The sequence below is a fragment of the Physeter macrocephalus genome, chromosome 14, assembly GCF_002837175.3.
Source record: "Physeter macrocephalus isolate SW-GA chromosome 14, ASM283717v5, whole genome shotgun sequence".
NCBI classification, from domain to species: domain Eukaryota; kingdom Metazoa; phylum Chordata; class Mammalia; order Artiodactyla; family Physeteridae; genus Physeter; species Physeter macrocephalus.
The window spans coordinates 104,274,644-104,294,106 of NC_041227.1; the positions used below are offsets into that span (position 1 = coordinate 104,274,644).

Sequence of the window (19,463 nt, forward strand, 5' to 3'; positions counted from 1 at the left end):
TTTTTTTTTTTTTTTTTAAATAAATTTATTTATTTTTGGCTGTGTTGGGCATTTGTTGCTGCGCATGGGGTTTCTCTAGTTGCCGAGAGTGGGGGCTACTCTTCGTTGCAGTGCGCGGGCTTCTTACTGTGGTGGCTTCTCTTGTTGCAGAGCATGGGCTCTAGGCACGTGGGCTTCAGCCGTGGCAGCACGTGGGCTTCAGCCGTTGCAGCACGTGGGCTCAGTTGTTGTGGCTCGTGGGCTCTAGAGCGCAGGCTCAGTAGTTGTAGCGCACGGGGCTTAGTTGCTCTGCAGCATGCGGGATCTTCCAGGATCAGGGCTCGAACCCGTGTCCCCTGCATTGGCAGGCAGATTCTCAACCGCTGCGCCACCAGGGAAGCTGCTATTCCGACGCTGGAGTTAAGCTTCTTGCTTTGTCCCTCTACCGCACTGGGAAAAGCAAATGAAATCAAGTATCCCATGATACCACTGAATCCTCACCACGCAGTAATTTTAGGGATACGGCTCAACCCCAAGTTATCAGGTTACAGATGGGACCTGTGGTGCCCACTGCCGGGGCAGCAGGCCTCACGAGCTGTCACAAGATGCCCCCAAAACCAGGAAGGTGGCACCACAGTGATTATGTGCACGGGTGAGAAGCCCCCTCCTCTCTGAGGTTAAACCCTGTGTCCAAATCCCACATCTCCACGTCTCAGCTGTGTCAGCTGGGGGCAGGACGTGAACCTCTCCCCAGGTCCTCATCAGTGAAACAGGGATGAGGACAGTACCAGCCTCACGGGGGCGGGTAGGAGAAATGGGTAAGATGATGCCCAAGTAGTGCGTGGCTCAGGGCCTGGCATGTTGTGGGCACCGAGTAAATGGTAGCTGTTCCAACTGCAAAAATGAGAGAAATCAGGCCTTCTCTCTACAGATCAGAACCCTCTTAGAGAACAACCTTTTCAAGAACAACATCCCCCTTTGCTCTTTCAATCTAAGTCCAGAAGAGACAGTCCACGTTTAATGATCCTAATCTATAGAGAATGAAAGTGAGCAGATGATCACAACAATAACTGGTCTGCCCCTCAAGAGTCCGGGACACATAGGTCGGGGGTCTCTGGCCTACGGTGGGGCACACATAGCCAGGAGGCAGAGGTCTGGTTTCTAGACTTGATTCTGCCACCGACAGGCAAGGCAGTCCTGGGCAAGTCATTTCCCCCCTGGCAGGATGGACACAGGCCCCTGGGGCCCCTTCCAGCTAAGAGTGTGCCATCTGGAGGAGAGGGTCCCTCTCTCCCAGTGAAGAGGAGGGGGATGCATGACGCATTGTCTAGAGCCAAGGTGGAGATGGCCGGAATCTCCCAGCCGGACCCCCAGCTGGACAAACCTCCACTGAGCGTCTAGGGAAGTCGCTAAGCTGGTCTGCAAGGTGCTGACCATGGAAGCCCTTACCGTGCCCTCTACCTGGAGCCTGAGGAAGGAGGTGTGGTCAGAGGGGCCCACCTCCAGGTCAGGTGGATGTGCGCACACAGGAGAGCTACTCTCCAGGCAAGAAGGAGACGCCATCACCGTTGGTCACGGTCAACAAAGCTTGGAGGGGTCCAGGCTCCTCATTTTCACAACCCCCAGATCCCTCCGTGCTCTTCTTCCCCCTGGGAAGCTGGGACCAGAGAGCCAGCTAATAGAAGTGACAGATTGCACTTGTCCCTTCCCTCTTTCTGAAAGGCCCAAGTGCCCCTGCTGGGCAGCAGTTGTGAAGAGCCTTAGAGGCCGTATGCCGCCCTATAAGGAGGCGAGGAGGAGGAAAGTTGGCCAGGCCAGAGAGCTGTGCCAATTTCACTGTAATTCCCGAATCACACATCTGCCTTCCTAAGGCTCTGCATCTTCAACATCCCACCTTAAATCGCAGAGAGAAGCAAAACACCAAAGCAATTTTCTCTGCTGGCCTCGGCAGAGGTACAAGCAGGAGAGAAAGAGATGAGGGATCCGTCCTCTGCGAAGATCCAGCAACAGCTACGGGATCTCTGCTCTTGGAAAGAGGGCAAAGTGTCCGCTGTTCAGAGACGGGAGGCCCAGACTGCCGCTGCTGCAGAGATGTCACAGGACAGGCGGCATGGATGCGACCGCTTGCGGAAGGTCCTTGGGCGTCCACCACGGGCAGATGGGCCCGCTACTTCAGAAATACCAACCAGCTCTTTAAAGGAGCCTTCCTCAAACACCATCGTTCATGTCTGAGGACTGACTTCCCCAGCTAAGGATCTCATTTGTGCACTCCAGGACAAGACTGTCTGCCAAGGAGATGGAGCCTTCTCCATAAAATCCCTACCGTAAGTGTGTACCCACATATGCACGCACACACCCACACTCTTACACATTTACACACTCAAAACCATGCCATGGACACTACTGTCCGGCAGACAGTTTGGGGCCCTCCTGGTTCAAAAGACTGTCAGGGTCTTAAGCAAAGGAAGCGTAAGTCTAAATCCCTCTGGCCCTCAATTAACTCCCCAACACTTTGCTCCTTCTGGACACTTACCTGCATCGTACAACAACCTATCTCCCCAATCTTCTTAACCATCCATCTTCCCGGATTCGCAACAGTGAGGAAGCTTCATGGAGCCCAAGGAGAACTAAGAGGGTAGAAACAGCACCGCCACCTGCCAGGCCATCCAAGCCCTACACTGATCCCTCCAAGTTCCCCTCTTCTCCCAGCTAAGTCTCCAGAAAGGAAAGGAGAAAAAGCGAAGGTTTGGGGCAAAGGCGAAAGCCTACCACAACAAAACAATACTCTATTATTTCCTCTGAGTATACAGAAAAGTACATAAATGCACAGAAAAAGCTCTGTATGGATATTCACCAAAATGATAAAAGCAAGTTCGGGGCGTAGGGACAAGGAACAAGGACGGGGAGTGAACTGTCCACAGGGAATTCACCTTTTCTACAGGTCTTCATTTTTCCCAAAGAGACTGTCTTCCTGTATTACTTTATGTAATTTAACGAAGCTTTTTTTTCCTTTCTTTCACCTGGGGGATGCCATTTCCAGTTGCTGCTCTAGCCCCAGAAGGAAATAAATCTTTTTCCTCCCTCTCATTTTCCCTTTTGAAGAGGGAAGAGGAAACCCTGTTCCCTCTAATGTTGAATTTGCTGAAGGTCAAACTCTAGTGCCTATAAACTTTGATAATGTCTCCATAATTTACTATTTTTTTTACAGGCGCTATAGCTTTTAATAGCAAAAGTGAGTCATTCTTCACTGTTCATTTGCAGCATGGGAAGGGAAAAAAATCTGCCGTGTCTGACGTGTCTGCACTAAAACACTTCATTTTCTTCTCTAGTCAGTAAGTGAACTAGAAATTACTTCTTGCAAACAGATGCAAAGGTCTATAATGGACACCCAAAGTACGTGTCTATGATCAAGCCTGGGCAAAGCCGAGGAAAACGAAGGCAGCCAACCAGAGGGTAGTTAGCACTCTCCAGCAGCCGAGGTACACTTTATGAAATGTATCTCTGCTGGTCTACAAAGTCACAGATTTCTTTGGTCACCAACCAATTAAAAAACAAAAAACAAACCCAAAAAACCCCCAGCAACCCCAGTCCTTCATAGATGTGAAAACAATTCCAAAGTGGGGGAGACCTGTTACTCTGGGGCTATAGACCAGGACGTGGGTGAGAAGGGATGGTGGTGGAGGTGAGACAGTGAGGAAGCAAGGCAGCCTCACCCCTCCCAAGAGGGGCCTCACCCCAAGCAGGAGTAGGCTGAGTGCACCTGGCACCCACACGGGTACTACGTGTGCATTCCTGTAAATCAGGGGCTGTGACGGGGGCGCACAGGATGGGTGGGTGGTATCGGCATTGGCGCATCACGAAAAGGGCATCGGCCTGGGAGTCAGATATCTGCGTTTCCACCCTAGCTTGGCTTTCAGTCAACGACCCAGTAACGGGAGGCTTTAATGATGACAAAGGCTATTTAACATTTACTAAGCACTTACTTCCTCGGTGCCAGACTCTGCACGCATGACCTCAGTTGACGCTCTCTCCAATTCTCCACTCATTTCTAACCGTGACCCCCCCATTTTGCAGAAGAGGAAGCTGAGGCTCAGAGCAGCTATGCAGAGGCCAGCCCAACGTCCAAGCCATGGCAATGGCTGATGACACCGTGACCGTGCCACCTCAACCTCTCCAGGCTTCCTTTTCTACTCCTCACCGGGTTTCGAGGCTCCCAGAGCCAACACAAAGTCAAGTCCTTATGGAGACAGCCAAGTATGACCGTTCCTCGAGCCATGAGAACCTTGGAGCAAGCATGCCTCTGCCCCAAAGACGTGAAAGCCGAACAGGCGGTCCTGGACCTCACGGATCCATTCCTCCCCAAGCTACCCCCCGCCCCACCCCGGCTTGCTGCAACAGGGAAGCAGCATGAGATTTTTGTTATTAACCGTTTCGATAGCAGAAATCCATGTTCCCCCCCCGCCGTTGTGTCGTTCTACTGGGGGCGAGGGGGACCCGCGCCACAAACCCACGGGCAGGGTCCCTGCCAAAATCCACCGCACACTGTCTTCCCGTTCATTTTGCCCCACGGATGATTTTTAAAGCTTTTTAATTGTCCTTAATAAATTACCTACGCGCGCACGATTGTTACAATGGTTTCATTAATTTCTCTCAGTGCATCTAAGCTCTTTATCACAGAAGTGTTAATGGAAAAGAAAAACATGCCAGGCAGGCTCTTTCTCACACACTCTGGGCTTAGGCAAATTAATGCTTGTGGGACTGCTTTCCCGCACCACAAACAATTAGGGACATATTTTACTTCACCGCAGCAAATCGGCTTTCAGCAAGGCCAGGAAGAGTGTGCTCACCAGAGAGCCCTGGAACCGCCTGCTCCGGATCCGGCACACAAATGCCTGCCTCGTGTTCTGTAACTTGTAACTTTACCTCCGCCCTCGGTCGGCTGAAACCTACACTGAGAGTCTAGTAGCTCACTGCTTGCCCCACACCAACCAGGAGAGGCGTGCCAGTGATGTTTCGGATGACGCGCTTCTTGGCTTTCGACCAGAAGTAAATGATCAGGGGGGCAGGAAAGAGAACCATGATGGCCAGAACTGACGTTCTGGAGGCTAAGCAACAAGAAGCAGAGGATGTGGGCCCTGGGGTCGGGAAATCAACAGGGGACTGATTGTCTGGCCTCCCAGGGGCTGGAGGAAAAGGGCATAGAGGCTGCTGGGAGTGTAGCTATAAAACCTGAGACGGCCTATGTCATTCCACACACTCACCATCTGACTGAGAGCTCGGCAGGACAGCTGGGTCAGCTGGGCCTTACTCATGTGACAGCAGGCTCGGACAAAACATGGACCAGCCCTCCACAGCCAGTCCATCTGTCCAGGGGTCCCCCTTCCCGAGCAGGGGGCTTTGAAATTTAGAACAAACTGCCGCAGCTGGCTTCAGAGTTGTTAAGGGTGACGGTCAATCCCCTCGGAGCAAATGGATTTGTTGCATTCAGGGTTTATGGATCAACATGGCATCAAAGCACATGTGAGTGCAGCTAAACAGTAAAGTCCAAAGCTTCAAGGCGTGGCCCACTCTGATATTGGCACGTCTCCCCAAAAGGCTCATTTCTTTTTTTTTTTTTTTTTTTTTTTTTTTTGCGGTACGCGGGCCTCTCACTGTCGCGGCCTCTCCCGTCGCGGAGCACGGGCTCCGGACGCGCAGGCTCAGCGGCCACGGCTCACGGGCCCAGCCGCTCCGCGGCATGCGGGATCCTCCCGGACCGGGGCACGAACCGGCAGATTCTCAACCGCTGCGCCACCAGGGAAGCTGCTATTCCGACGCTGGAGTTAAGCTTCTTGCTTTGTCCCTCTACCGCACTGGGAAAAGCAAATGAAATCAAGTATCCCATGATACCACTGAATCCTCACCACGCAGTAATTTTAGGGATACGGCTCAACCCCAAGTTATCAGGTTACAGATGGGACCTGTGGTGCCCACTGCCGGGGCAGCAGGCCTCACGAGCTGTCACAAGATGCCCCCAAAACCAGGAAGGTGGCACCACAGTGATTATGTGCACGGGTGAGAAGCCCCCTCCTCTCTGAGGTTAAACCCTGTGTCCAAATCCCACATCTCCACGTCTCAGCTGTGTCAGCTGGGGGCAGGACGTGAACCTCTCCCCAGGTCCTCATCAGTGAAACAGGGATGAGGACAGTACCAGCCTCACGGGGGCGGGTAGGAGAAATGGGTAAGATGATGCCCAAGTAGTGCGTGGCTCAGGGCCTGGCATGTTGTGGGCACCGAGTAAATGGTAGCTGTTCCAACTGCAAAAATGAGAGAAATCAGGCCTTCTCTCTACAGATCAGAACCCTCTTAGAGAACAACCTTTTCAAGAACAACATCCCCCTTTGCTCTTTCAATCTAAGTCCAGAAGAGACAGTCCACGTTTAATGATCCTAATCTATAGAGAATGAAAGTGAGCAGATGATCACAACAATAACTGGTCTGCCCCTCAAGAGTCCGGGACACATAGGTCGGGGGTCTCTGGCCTACGGTGGGGCACACATAGCCAGGAGGCAGAGGTCTGGTTTCTAGACTTGATTCTGCCACCGACAGGCAAGGCAGTCCTGGGCAAGTCATTTTCCCTCTGGCAGGATGGACACAGGCCCCTGGGGCCCCTTCCAGCTAAGAGTGTGCCATCTGGAGAGGGTCCCTCTCTCCCAGCGAAGAGGAGGGAGATGCATGACGCATTGTCTAGAGCCAAGGTGGAGATGGCCGGAATCTCCTAGCCGGACCCCCAGCTGGACAAACCTCCATTGAGCGTCTAGGGAAGTCGCTAAGCTGGTCTGCAAGGTGCTGACCATGGAAGCCCTTACCGTGCCCTCTACCTGGAGCCTGAGGAAGGGGGTGTGGTCAGAGGGGCCCACCTCCAGGTCAGGTGGATGTGCGCACACAGGAGAGCTACTCTCCAGGCAAGAAGGAGACGCCATCACCGTTGTTCACGGTCAACAAAGCTTGGAGGGGTCCAGGCTCCTCATTTTCACAACCCCCAGATCCCTCCGTGCTCTTCTTCCCCCTGGGAAGCTGGGACCAGAGAGCCAGCTAATAGAAGTGACAGATTGCACTTGTCCCTTCCCTCTTTCTGAAAGGCCCAAGTGCCCCTGCTGGGCAGCAGTTGTGAAGAGCCTTAGAGGCCGTATGCCGCCCTATAAGGAGGCGAGGAGGAGGAAAGTTGGCCAGGCCAGAGAGCTGTGCCAATTTCACTGTAATTCCCGAATCACACATCTGCCTTCCTAAGGCTCTGCATCTTCAACATCCCACCTTAAATCGCAGAGAGAAGCAAAACACCAAAGCAATTTTCTCTGCTGGCCTCGGCAGAGGTACAAGCAGGAGAGAAAGAGATGAGGGATCCGTCCTCTGCGAAGATCCAGCAACAGCTACGGGATCTCTGCTCTTGGAAAGAGGGCAAAGTGTCCGCTGTTCAGAGACGGGAGGCCCAGACTGCCGCTGCTGCAGAGATGTCACAGGACAGGCGGCATGGATGCGACCGCTTGCGGAAGGTCCTTGGGCGTCCACCACGGGCAGATGGGCCCGCTACTTCAGAAATACCAACCAGCTCTTTAAAGGAGCCTTCCTCAAACACCATCGTTCATGTCTGAGGACTGACTTCCCCAGCTAAGGATCTCATTTGTGCACTCCAGGACAAGACTGTCTGCCAAGGAGATGGAGCCTTCTCCATAAAATCCCTACCGTAAGTGTGTACCCACATATGCACGCACACACCCACACTCTTACACATTTACACACTCAAAACCATGCCATGGACACTACTGTCCGGCAGACAGTTTGGGGCCCTCCTGGTTCAAAAGACTGTCAGGGTCTTAAGCAAAGGAAGCGTAAGTCTAAATCCCTCTGGCCCTCAATTAACTCCCCAACACTTTGCTCCTTCTGGACACTTACCTGCATCGTACAACAACCTATCTCCCCAATCTTCTTAACCATCCATCTTCCCGGATTCGCAACAGTGAGGAAGCTTCATGGAGCCCAAGGAGAACTAAGAGGGTAGAAACAGCACCGCCACCTGCCAGGCCATCCAAGCCCTACACTGATCCCTCCAAGTTCCCCTCTTCTCCCAGCTAAGTCTCCAGAAAGGAAAGGAGAAAAAGCGAAGGTTTGGGGCAAAGGCGAAAGCCTACCACAACAAAACAATACTCTATTATTTCCTCTGAGTATACAGAAAAGTACATAAATGCACAGAAAAAGCTCTGTATGGATATTCACCAAAATGATAAAAGCAAGTTCGGGGCGTAGGGACAAGGAACAAGGACGGGGAGTGAACTGTCCACAGGGAATTCACCTTTTCTACAGGTCTTCATTTTTCCCAAAGAGACTGTCTTCCTGTATTACTTTATGTAATTTAACGAAGCTTTTTTTTCCTTTCTTTCACCTGGGGGATGCCATTTCCAGTTGCTGCTCTAGCCCCAGAAGGAAATAAATCTTTTTCCTCCCTCTCATTTTCCCTTTTGAAGAGGGAAGAGGAAACCCTGTTCCCTCTAATGTTGAATTTGCTGAAGGTCAAACTCTAGTGCCTATAAACTTTGATAATGTCTCCATAATTTACTATTTTTTTTACAGGCGCTATAGCTTTTAATAGCAAAAGTGAGTCATTCTTCACTGTTCATTTGCAGCATGGGAAGGGAAAAAAATCTGCCGTGTCTGACGTGTCTGCACTAAAACACTTCATTTTCTTCTCTAGTCAGTAAGTGAACTAGAAATTACTTCTTGCAAACAGATGCAAAGGTCTATAATGGACACCCAAAGTACGTGTCTATGATCAAGCCTGGGCAAAGCCGAGGAAAACGAAGGCAGCCAACCAGAGGGTAGTTAGCACTCTCCAGCAGCCGAGGTACACTTTATGAAATGTATCTCTGCTGGTCTACAAAGTCACAGATTTCTTTGGTCACCAACCAATTAAAAAACAAAAAACAAACCCAAAAAACCCCCAGCAACCCCAGTCCTTCATAGATGTGAAAACAATTCCAAAGTGGGGGAGACCTGTTACTCTGGGGCTATAGACCAGGACGTGGGTGAGAAGGGATGGTGGTGGAGGTGAGACAGTGAGGAAGCAAGGCAGCCTCACCCCTCCCAAGAGGGGCCTCACCCCAAGCAGGAGTAGGCTGAGTGCACCTGGCACCCACACGGGTACTACGTGTGCATTCCTGTAAATCAGGGGCTGTGACGGGGGCGCACAGGATGGGTGGGTGGTATCGGCATTGGCGCATCACGAAAAGGGCATCGGCCTGGGAGTCAGATATCTGCGTTTCCACCCTAGCTTGGCTTTCAGTCAACGACCCAGTAACGGGAGGCTTTAATGATGACAAAGGCTATTTAACATTTACTAAGCACTTACTTCCTCGGTGCCAGACTCTGCACGCATGACCTCAGTTGACGCTCTCTCCAATTCTCCACTCATTTCTAACCGTGACCCCCCCATTTTGCAGAAGAGGAAGCTGAGGCTCAGAGCAGCTATGCAGAGGCCAGCCCAACGTCCAAGCCATGGCAATGGCTGATGACACCGTGACCGTGCCACCTCAACCTCTCCAGGCTTCCTTTTCTACTCCTCACCGGGTTTCGAGGCTCCCAGAGCCAACACAAAGTCAAGTCCTTATGGAGACAGCCAAGTATGACCGTTCCTCGAGCCATGAGAACCTTGGAGCAAGCATGCCTCTGCCCCAAAGACGTGAAAGCCGAACAGGCGGTCCTGGACCTCACGGATCCATTCCTCCCCAAGCTACCCCCCGCCCCACCCCGGCTTGCTGCAACAGGGAAGCAGCATGAGATTTTTGTTATTAACCGTTTCGATAGCAGAAATCCATGTTCCCCCCCCGCCGTTGTGTCGTTCTACTGGGGGCGAGGGGGACCCGCGCCACAAACCCACGGGCAGGGTCCCTGCCAAAATCCACCGCACACTGTCTTCCCGTTCATTTTGCCCCACGGATGATTTTTAAAGCTTTTTAATTGTCCTTAATAAATTACCTACGCGCGCACGATTGTTACAATGGTTTCATTAATTTCTCTCAGTGCATCTAAGCTCTTTATCACAGAAGTGTTAATGGAAAAGAAAAACATGCCAGGCAGGCTCTTTCTCACACACTCTGGGCTTAGGCAAATTAATGCTTGTGGGACTGCTTTCCCGCACCACAAACAATTAGGGACATATTTTACTTCACCGCAGCAAATCGGCTTTCAGCAAGGCCAGGAAGAGTGTGCTCACCAGAGAGCCCTGGAACCGCCTGCTCCGGATCCGGCACACAAATGCCTGCCTCGTGTTCTGTAACTTGTAACTTTACCTCCGCCCTCGGTCGGCTGAAACCTACACTGAGAGTCTAGTAGCTCACTGCTTGCCCCACACCAACCAGGAGAGGCGTGCCAGTGATGTTTCGGATGACGCGCTTCTTGGCTTTCGACCAGAAGTAAATGATCAGGGGGGCAGGAAAGAGAACCATGATGGCCAGAACTGACGTTCTGGAGGCTAAGCAACAAGAAGCAGAGGATGTGGGCCCTGGGGTCGGGAAATCAACAGGGGACTGATTGTCTGGCCTCCCAGGGGCTGGAGGAAAAGGGCATAGAGGCTGCTGGGAGTGTAGCTATAAAACCTGAGACGGCCTATGTCATTCCACACACTCACCATCTGACTGAGAGCTCGGCAGGACAGCTGGGTCAGCTGGGCCTTACTCATGTGACAGCAGGCTCGGACAAAACATGGACCAGCCCTCCACAGCCAGTCCATCTGTCCAGGGGTCCCCCTTCCCGAGCAGGGGGCTTTGAAATTTAGAACAAACTGCCGCAGCTGGCTTCAGAGTTGTTAAGGGTGACGGTCAATCCCCTCGGAGCAAATGGATTTGTTGCATTCAGGGTTTATGGATCAACATGGCATCAAAGCACATGTGAGTGCAGCTAAACAGTAAAGTCCAAAGCTTCAAGGCGTGGCCCACTCTGATATTGGCACGTCTCCCCAAAAGGCTCATTTCTTTTTTTTTTTTTTTTTTTTTTTTTTTTGCGGTACGCGGGCCTCTCACTGTCGCGGCCTCTCCCGTCGCGGAGCACGGGCTCCGGACGCGCAGGCTCAGCGGCCACGGCTCACGGGCCCAGCCGCTCCGCGGCATGCGGGATCCTCCCGGACCGGGGCACGAACCTCAAGAACAACATCCCCCTTTGCTCTTTCAATCTAAGTCCAGAAGAGACAGTCCACGTTTAATGATCCTAATCTATAGAGAATGAAAGTGAGCAGATGATCACAACAATAACTGGTCTGCCCCTCAAGAGTCCGGGACACATAGGTCGGGGGTCTCTGGCCTACGGTGGGGCACACATAGCCAGGAGGCAGAGGTCTGGTTTCTAGACTTGATTCTGCCACCGACAGGCAAGGCAGTCCTGGGCAAGTCATTTTCCCTCTGGCAGGATGGACACAGGCCCCTGGGGCCCCTTCCAGCTAAGAGTGTGCCATCTGGAGGAGAGGGTCCCTCTCTCCCAGTGAAGAGGAGGGGGATGCATGACGCATTGTCTAGAGCCAAGGTGGAGATGGCCGGAATCTCCTAGCCGGACCCCCAGCTGGACAAACCTCCATTGAGCGTCTAGGGAAGTCGCTAAGCTGGTCTGCAAGGTGCTGACCATGGAAGCCCTTACCGTGCCCTCTACCTGGAGCCTGAGGAAGGGGGTGTGGTCAGAGGGGCCCACCTCCAGGTCAGGTGGATGTGCGCACACAGGAGAGCTACTCTCCAGGCAAGAAGGAGACGCCATCACCGTTGTTCACGGTCAACAAAGCTTGGAGGGGTCCAGGCTCCTCATTTTCACAACCCCCAGATCCCTCCGTGCTCTTCTTCCCCCTGGGAAGCTGGGACCAGAGAGCCAGCTAATAGAAGTGACAGATTGCACTTGTCCCTTCCCTCTTTCTGAAAGGCCCAAGTGCCCCTGCTGGGCAGCAGTTGTGAAGAGCCTTAGAGGCCGTATGCCGCCCTATAAGGAGGCGAGGAGGAGGAAAGTTGGCCAGGCCAGAGAGCTGTGCCAATTTCACTGTAATTCCCGAATCACACATCTGCCTTCCTAAGGCTCTGCATCTTCAACATCCCACCTTAAATCGCAGAGAGAAGCAAAACACCAAAGCAATTTTCTCTGCTGGCCTCGGCAGAGGTACAAGCAGGAGAGAAAGAGATGAGGGATCCGTCCTCTGCGAAGATCCAGCAACAGCTACGGGATCTCTGCTCTTGGAAAGAGGGCAAAGTGTCCGCTGTTCAGAGACGGGAGGCCCAGACTGCCGCTGCTGCAGAGATGTCACAGGACAGGCGGCATGGATGCGACCGCTTGCGGAAGGTCCTTGGGCGTCCACCACGGGCAGATGGGCCCGCTACTTCAGAAATACCAACCAGCTCTTTAAAGGAGCCTTCCTCAAACACCATCGTTCATGTCTGAGGACTGACTTCCCCAGCTAAGGATCTCATTTGTGCACTCCAGGACAAGACTGTCTGCCAAGGAGATGGAGCCTTCTCCATAAAATCCCTACCGTAAGTGTGTACCCACATATGCACGCACACACCCACACTCTTACACATTTACACACTCAAAACCATGCCATGGACACTACTGTCCGGCAGACAGTTTGGGGCCCTCCTGGTTCAAAAGACTGTCAGGGTCTTAAGCAAAGGAAGCGTAAGTCTAAATCCCTCTGGCCCTCAATTAACTCCCCAACACTTTGCTCCTTCTGGACACTTACCTGCATCGTACAACAACCTATCTCCCCAATCTTCTTAACCATCCATCTTCCCGGATTCGCAACAGTGAGGAAGCTTCATGGAGCCCAAGGAGAACTAAGAGGGTAGAAACAGCACCGCCACCTGCCAGGCCATCCAAGCCCTACACTGATCCCTCCAAGTTCCCCTCTTCTCCCAGCTAAGTCTCCAGAAAGGAAAGGAGAAAAAGCGAAGGTTTGGGGCAAAGGCGAAAGCCTACCACAACAAAACAATACTCTATTATTTCCTCTGAGTATACAGAAAAGTACATAAATGCACAGAAAAAGCTCTGTATGGATATTCACCAAAATGATAAAAGCAAGTTCGGGGCGTAGGGACAAGGAACAAGGACGGGGAGTGAACTGTCCACAGGGAATTCACCTTTTCTACAGGTCTTCATTTTTCCCAAAGAGACTGTCTTCCTGTATTACTTTATGTAATTTAACGAAGCTTTTTTTTCCTTTCTTTCACCTGGGGGATGCCATTTCCAGTTGCTGCTCTAGCCCCAGAAGGAAATAAATCTTTTTCCTCCCTCTCATTTTCCCTTTTGAAGAGGGAAGAGGAAACCCTGTTCCCTCTAATGTTGAATTTGCTGAAGGTCAAACTCTAGTGCCTATAAACTTTGATAATGTCTCCATAATTTACTATTTTTTTTACAGGCGCTATAGCTTTTAATAGCAAAAGTGAGTCATTCTTCACTGTTCATTTGCAGCATGGGAAGGGAAAAAAATCTGCCGTGTCTGACGTGTCTGCACTAAAACACTTCATTTTCTTCTCTAGTCAGTAAGTGAACTAGAAATTACTTCTTGCAAACAGATGCAAAGGTCTATAATGGACACCCAAAGTACGTGTCTATGATCAAGCCTGGGCAAAGCCGAGGAAAACGAAGGCAGCCAACCAGAGGGTAGTTAGCACTCTCCAGCAGCCGAGGTACACTTTATGAAATGTATCTCTGCTGGTCTACAAAGTCACAGATTTCTTTGGTCACCAACCAATTAAAAAACAAAAAACAAACCCAAAAAACCCCCAGCAACCCCAGTCCTTCATAGATGTGAAAACAATTCCAAAGTGGGGGAGACCTGTTACTCTGGGGCTATAGACCAGGACGTGGGTGAGAAGGGATGGTGGTGGAGGTGAGACAGTGAGGAAGCAAGGCAGCCTCACCCCTCCCAAGAGGGGCCTCACCCCAAGCAGGAGTAGGCTGAGTGCACCTGGCACCCACACGGGTACTACGTGTGCATTCCTGTAAATCAGGGGCTGTGACGGGGGCGCACAGGATGGGTGGGTGGTATCGGCATTGGCGCATCACGAAAAGGGCATCGGCCTGGGAGTCAGATATCTGCGTTTCCACCCTAGCTTGGCTTTCAGTCAACGACCCAGTAACGGGAGGCTTTAATGATGACAAAGGCTATTTAACATTTACTAAGCACTTACTTCCTCGGTGCCAGACTCTGCACGCATGACCTCAGTTGACGCTCTCTCCAATTCTCCACTCATTTCTAACCGTGACCCCCCCATTTTGCAGAAGAGGAAGCTGAGGCTCAGAGCAGCTATGCAGAGGCCAGCCCAACGTCCAAGCCATGGCAATGGCTGATGACACCGTGACCGTGCCACCTCAACCTCTCCAGGCTTCCTTTTCTACTCCTCACCGGGTTTCGAGGCTCCCAGAGCCAACACAAAGTCAAGTCCTTATGGAGACAGCCAAGTATGACCGTTCCTCGAGCCATGAGAACCTTGGAGCAAGCATGCCTCTGCCCCAAAGACGTGAAAGCCGAACAGGCGGTCCTGGACCTCACGGATCCATTCCTCCCCAAGCTACCCCCCGCCCCACCCCGGCTTGCTGCAACAGGGAAGCAGACCCGCGTCCCCTGCATCGGCAGGCGGACTCTCAACCACTGCGCCACCGGGGAAGCCCGAGGCTCATTTCTTGCCACACCAGATTACGTGGTGTTCCCCTAACACACTCTTGCCCAAGTGGGTTTCCCCTTGCCAGAAGAGTCCTTCCCATTTTCATCTGTCCTATCAAGCTCTTACTCACCCTTCAGATTCCAGATGGAGTCACTCAGAATCAGTGATGCTCCTAGAGCACGTGGAACCACCTGTTTTACGGCCTAGTGGGCCCTTGAAGAATACTTCCTGAGTTGAATGGATGCTCACCCTTTTCTCTAACTGGTGTCCCTCGTGGTGCCTGCACGCCAGTAACTGACGAGATCCTCAAGGAGGAGCCCCAACTGAGAGCACCCCTGCAGGGCCTAAAAGGCTCACCTCCAGGGAAAAACACCTATTCTGTGTGCTTGGCACCTCTGACGTGGAAGCCCACGTGGCAGAGAGCCCCAAGGGGGGGCCACATGGGCAGGACCAGAAGGGCTCTCCCCAGCGCACTGAGAATAAATCCACACTCCCAACAGTGTCCTGCCCACCTCTCCACCTTCATCTCCCAGCCCCTGCCCCCTAGCTCTGCTCCAGCTCCAACATCCGTCCTCCGGCTCCCGGAGCTCACAGAGCTCGGGCACTACACGGGCCGGCCATCTGCCTGGAGAGCCCGGCCCTTGGATGGTCCGTGGCCTCGGAGGCCTCCGCCCGCTCTGTGCCTAAATGAGCAACCTCACACCCCCAGCCCGGCCCTCAGTCCCTCTCCAACCTAACACTCTATTCCATGTCCTCTCTACCCGGATCACTATCTGTACGTAGCACGTTCATTGATCTTTCTTGTCTACAGTCTGACTCTCCTTTAGATTACAAACTTCATGAGAGCAAAGAGCCGGCTGTCTCATCCACATCTACAGCCCGCAATGCCCAGGACCATGCCTGTGGTACAAGGGAGACACCCCTAAACAGCTGTTCCACGAATGAGGGAAACTCATGCCGTCGTAGAACAAAGCTTGGTCTCCTAAATCCCTAGAGAAAGGCTCCATATTCTAAGAAAGTGGCGTGGTTCAGCCGAAGGCAGCCCAGGCAGCGCGGAGAGACTGAGATGACTTGGGAATTGGGGGAGACACCTCCGGGGAGCACTGGGAAACACTCGGCATGAATGAACAAAAACTAGTTGCATGTTAATATATGCTGCCTCTGCGTTATGAACACTGTAATTTTCTTCACTAAAACACTGTCTAACAGAACCAACTCCCCTAATTACAGACGTTTGTATGCATTATAATCTTTATACAATTAAACCTACTTAAAAGAATAAACGATTAAATGCCCCCCTTGCCCTGTCACCAGCCCGTCCCTCCGCTACCCACCGCCACCAAAAAACAAACAACGCGAGAACAACAACAAAACAAGGGCGCTAAATTAGAACGCCAAGTTGAGTTGTAGACACACAAAAATCCCAGGAACCTGAAATTCGGGCTGACACAGAACATTGTAGCTACAGGGGGGAAAGTCAACTTTCAACTTCAAACCCAGCACCTGACAGCTCAGCATCTGACTGCAATGTCAAATTAAAGGCTTGCATGGGTCGTACAAAACGTCTTATTCCAGGAGCAAACATCTTCCCTCGCACAGTTCATCTCCAGACAGTTTGGTGACCAGCAGAGGCTTTTCTGGCATCACCCCCAGGAAGAGATCACAAAAGCATCCCTGGCCCGCGGGTGTTCACCAGGAAGTCAGTGGGGACACCTCTGAAGGCAGGCAGGCTTAAAGGATAAATCTCCCTTTGGGACCCTGGCTGTGCATCCTGGGGAAAACATCCATCGCGGAATTTCTATGACAAAGGCCCCAATGTCAGCTACTCATCTGATGCTAACACCCCGCTTTTTAAAAACTCAGCCTCATGGAGAGAAAAAGGGGGCACCCCAGACCAGACCCATGTCCTCCGGTTTCAAGTACTGAAAGGGCCCTGTGCACAAAGCCGTGCTATCTGAACCCCTGAAGAGCTGGTGCTTGAAAAGCAGACCAGGCAGGGAGGTTTAATTACAGCCACAGAGGGGACCTGCCCCCACAGGGCCTTCTCTCATCACTCTAGATGTGCCCTGAAAAGCCCTCTTTGCTGCCTGGGCCTCGTTCAGTGCCAGGCTAACCAGATGTGGTATGTGGAGGGCAAGCCGGGCCCGGGAGGTCTTCAGACGGCCAGAATCATCTTCCCGCTCTACTGGGGAACAAAGTTCCCAGCACAGAAGAAGGACGGCTTAGCGGAAGGATCTGGGTCATCCCGTGGCCCTGCAGTGTCCACCACTGGGCAAGGCGCACCGTCCACGCTGAGCCTCTGTGCTCTGGTCCACAGCCGGAGGTGACGGCAGAATCTGCCTCGTGAGGCTGTTGATGGTGTAAGTTCCGTGAGCAGTAGCTGTCTGTGATCATCAGGCAAAGAGTGCCTGGCCATCGTTCGGGAATTCTGTCAATTTGTCAGGAATTCGGGCCCCTCGCTCGAGCCCCTTCTACGACTTGAAAGCAGAGAGGGGTTTGCGGAGGGGGTAAAAGGGCAGGAATCAGCAAGCACTTAGTTTCTCCTGTTTCCTTTCCCATCTCCTTCTCCGGCTCTGCGCCTTGCCCGTCTGCCCCCCAGGGCTAAGCAGACGGCAGCTGCAGTTCCTTGGACGGTCCACGGGGGCACCGTTGGATTTATGGGGAGACAGGCATCCGGCCCAGTTTTTCAGTGAGAACGAAAGGAAAGTGGCTGTGCTGGGCACATCCCCTTTGGCCTCTGAGGAAACTGAGGCTCAGAGAGGTGAAATGCTTTGTCCAAGGACACACAGCCAGCGAGCGATAGTGTGCAGCCTGGGGCATCAAATGAGACCAAAGCCATGACAGGCCTGCCTCACCGAGGGGGGAACGGCTTAACTCAGAGGGCTGAGAGACACGGCTTTAGGTGTCAGCTCAGCCCCTAACTTGCCCTTTGACCTCAGAGTCTCTCCTAGGCACAACGGAGGTGGGCCCTCCCACTGTTCTGGGGCTCCCTGGGTCACCGAGCTCCCGGGCTTCCCCACACGACAGCCTCTGTCTGCACTCAGCCTGCAGGCACCTTCCTCGGGTGCTCCGGGTAGGGTGGGTGGCAGAGAGAGGCCGCCGGAGCCAAGTGTGCCCAACGCAGCTGCCAGGAAGTCTCATTAGTCAGCACCAACAGCTGCTGCCACGGAACACGTGGCACCGATGGGGACGCGCCCGAGACGCTGCTAAACCTTGGGGGTGGCGGCTGCGGGGCAGGCGCAGCCAAGCTAAAGCGGGTTCCAGAACCTCCACGGGCTCCGTGGGGTCCTCCTCTTGTCCACGGCTCCAGCCAAAAGGCCCCCCAGTGCACGCTTCCCTCTGCCGTGGTGCGGAGCCCGGCTCCGGAGGGGGCCTGGGCATCGTCAGCCAGGTGGACGGACAGGCTGCCAGAGTCACAGAGTGTCTCCAGGAGCCCCGTTTCCCAGGGCTGGGAAGGAGCCGGTCAGGTGGGAAGCGGCCCCTGCCTCTCTCCGGTTGGTTTGAAAGAATATGAGTCTCCCTGCTCACCGCCTTTCCTCGCCCCCTCACGTTTTGACGCGGGCAATTTCTGTAAGCACCCTGGTGCTGCTCTCGGTCCTCCAAAGAGTCTGAGCGTCCGATTTCCTGCACTGTCTGCCAGGGATAGCCCAGGCCCCACGGAGGCCGGCAGGAGATGCCACGCTACACACCTGCCAGAAAGAAAGGGAGGGGAACGTGGCCCCAAGCCAGCGCCACCTCGTGCGTGCCCACCTCCGCCCGGGCTCCCAGCCTTCCACGGCGCTTCGGCATCCTCTCTCCATTCTCATCCACTCTCATCTCGGGCAACTGAACCCAGCCTGAAGAAGAGAGGACAGGAGAGGCCAGTGGAGGACAAAGTACCCAGTTCCTCCGGAGAGACAGCAAGGTGGCTAACTGGACAGGCTGCATAAAGCCCTATACAGAAGCCAACGAGCCCTATGCTGTTTCACAAAAATAAATCCCCAAACAAAAACCTCTCCAAGTTCTGAAACTTACAGCAACTCCCCTTTAGGGAAGTGAGGTCACTCATGCTTGAAAACCAAGAAGGTAAACATCTCCAGAAGGTTCGTCGAAATTGGCAGTGAACGTGACACAGAGCCGAGCTTAAAAGTGGAGCCTTCAAGGGGGCCGTGTTGAGGCAGATGGAGGGGATGCTTCACTTAGATTCCTCTGCCCTAGCATCCTCCCCCTGAAGCCACCAAGCTGCTTTTCACCAAATGAAATAGTAATAAAAGAGCAATAAAAGAGACCCTGCAGGTGTCCCTTTTACCCAAAGGGACAACTATAGATACAATGACTACTGTTGCTTGTGGACCTACTGTGTGCCAGGCAACCTGCTAAGCGCTTCTCATATCCCAGTTATTAACCAGCGTGATGCCCCGGATGACACTGAACTCACGTGAAGACGTTTAAATAACACCACCGCTAAGGAAAAGAAAGACTAGAATCAGGCTGAGAAAAGGAAAAAGAGAGCAACCCTGATAGGACATGCCTTCTGTGCATGATGCAGGGGCTCTGTCTCACAGGATCCCCTTTTCCTCAAGATGAAACAGACTCCAAGGAGCTCACAGATGTACAAAATAGCATCCTGAAGCTGAGGTTCAAAGCCAGGTCCATCTGCAGAGGTGTGTCTGCACGTTGATGTCTATACTTCTCTTAAAAACAGACAAACAAACAAAAACCACCAAAACCCTACTTCCCTGCAGTTACAACCAGGGGCAGGCTGCAAGGCGAGCGACAGGAGGCTTCTGCAGCACAGAGAGACACTTCCCAGGGGGTTTGGACTCTAGGAGAGGCAGA

At 52.8% G+C, this 19,463-nt stretch overlaps 1 protein-coding gene across 2 annotated transcripts in view; it reads right to left on the reverse strand.

Annotated features, from left to right (window-relative positions):
- MSI2 (musashi RNA binding protein 2) overlaps positions 1 to 19,463 on the reverse strand; it is a 137,250-nt gene that overhangs the window by 17,504 nt on the left and 100,283 nt on the right. Inside the window, exon 3 of one of the 2 annotated variants that reach the window (XR_003683202.1) lies at positions 5,750 to 5,831. The exons of the other annotated variant lie outside the window; for it this stretch is intronic. The gene's annotated coding sequence lies outside the window, so the exon portion shown is untranslated. Of the gene's footprint in view, positions 1 to 5,749; positions 5,832 to 19,463 lie in introns of those variants that run through there. 2 annotated transcript variants of the gene reach the window in all.